The sequence below is a fragment of the Anomaloglossus baeobatrachus genome, chromosome 5 (genome assembly GCF_048569485.1).
Source record: "Anomaloglossus baeobatrachus isolate aAnoBae1 chromosome 5, aAnoBae1.hap1, whole genome shotgun sequence".
Classification (NCBI taxonomy): Eukaryota; Metazoa; Chordata; class Amphibia; order Anura; family Aromobatidae; genus Anomaloglossus; species Anomaloglossus baeobatrachus.
In genome coordinates this window covers 309,291,357-309,293,149 of record NC_134357.1, presented here as the reverse complement: position 1 = coordinate 309,293,149, position 1,793 = coordinate 309,291,357, and the positions used below count along the sequence as shown (strand labels likewise).

Here is a 1,793-nt window from a genome sequence, read left to right as displayed (position 1 = left end):
CATTTTTTAGGTGGGAAAAAAACTTCTGCATACAGTCCTGGATGGAGTATGCTGAGCCTTGTAGTTCTGCAGCTGCTGTCTGCTCTTCTCCATACAGACAGACAGCAGCTGCAGAACTACAAGGCTCTAGTAAAGGTATATATAGTGTGAACACTGCTCTATTAAGGGTGGTATAGAGGTGCTAGTGAGAGGACCAAGGTCCGGACTATAGAATGTAAATTCAAAACACTGCACTCTCTTCAGCATGAGGTAATAGTAAAAGAAAGTCAACAGATTCGTTTTTATCGTGCAAACCAAGTGTCTTTATTTATGAACAAAGTTAGTGGGAGGGACTAAGGGACGTTTCGGCCCAAGCTGGGCCTTCTTCATACCAAGTCACACTGGGGAAGGGTAAAGAAAAAGAAATAACTATTTACATATATCACAAGAATATCAACAGATCATATACATATATACATAATTACATGGAAAATCATGTCCTAGTTGGTGTAAAAGGCACAGTAATAGCATATCAGCAGTTGAAGTAACTCTCCAGTCGTCACAGCCAATATGTGCAATGACAATAAGATGAAAGGCAAGATTTGACAATACATGAAAAATTTGCATACCTCCAATCATAGATGAACTAATATCACAGAGGGAATTTTTTTCTCTCTCCTTTTTAGGGGGTTTTTTGGTATAGAAATGGTGAGGCACTCCACCCAGGATAGAAGGATTGTGGTAGTAGCAAAACGCAAGCCCTGCAGATAAAGGCATGATTATGAAAGGGTAGTATTTCTATAAGGGGAGTAGCACTATGGGGGAGGGGGGATAACTGATTACCTTGCTCGTGCTAGCAAATGAATAACTATTGGAATTTGTCCTTTTAAGTTGGGAGAGTTCAATAACTCGTGGTCCCTGAAGGATGAGAACGTATGTGGTCAGCAGGTAACACATGATATATAGTACCCCCATGTAGTGGATCCCCTGTATACCATTACCTTAGGTTTACAGTAAGTGGATAAGGTCACGTATAATGCACTTTTGTCTAGAAGCATAGGGGGCTTACTTGCATCTGTAATCACAAGGGATAAGTCTTAGTAACAACATTACATGTGAGAGGAAAATACAGCCGTACTTGGAAGTTAATGAAGTGACACATATTACCTGCAGGCTTTAGGATAGGAATGTAGCAGTGGGTAATGGAGTCCTCTGAAAAGCAGAAGGGGGAGTATGGAGTTAACAGATTGGAGGTTGAAAGGATTAGGGACAGATAAGATTATCGCATACCTTTGCAGCCCTCTTCCCAGACTGTGGCTTAGAGCAGTGAGTTAACAGGTTTGGGAGCTATTTAACTCCTGAACCCGGAAGTGCACGGAGACGCCGGCACCTGCGTATTGGTATCATCAGTCGTTCACTACCAATAGACTGACATGTGCAGTGTCCGCCCCCTATCCCTGCATTGATCTCGAACGACACACTGAGGATAAACATCCTCCCACGTCTATGTACGAGTTTAGCCCTACTGCACATGTGCGGGCACCTCTATTCAAGACTTAACGGTACCACCAATACACTAATAGCAGCGCAGGTCACCAATTTTCTTTTGTAAATTTTGTTGGAAAAATGAGAAATTGCTGATGAACTTTGAACCCTTCTAACTTCCTAACGGAAATTTTATTTTTTTTCAAAAATTACGCTGGTGTAAAGCAGACAAGTGGGAAATGTTATTTAGTAACTATTTTGTGTGACATATCTCTCAGATTTATGGGCATAAAATTTCAAATTTTGAAAACTGCGAAATTTTCAAAATT

The 1,793-nt window shown here is 40.9% G+C and overlaps 1 long non-coding RNA gene across 3 annotated transcripts; it reads right to left on the bottom strand.

Annotated features, from left to right (window-relative positions):
* Window positions 1–278: 278 nt before the first annotated feature.
* On the bottom strand, window positions 279–1,510 carry LOC142310037 (uncharacterized). Of its 3 annotated transcripts, none has more exons than XR_012754066.1 (4): window positions 1,270–1,510; window positions 1,147–1,191; window positions 981–1,054; window positions 279–897 (listed from the first exon to the last, which is right to left on the bottom strand). It is a non-coding gene; the product is annotated as an uncharacterized LOC142310037 (long non-coding RNA). The 3 variants fall into 3 exon arrangements; XR_012754065.1 differs by lacking the exon at window positions 1,270–1,510 and having other exon boundaries at window positions 279–740; window positions 823–897; window positions 1,147–1,263; XR_012754064.1 differs by lacking the exon at window positions 1,270–1,510 and having other exon boundaries at window positions 1,147–1,263.
* Window positions 1,511–1,793: the final 283 nt, after the last annotated feature.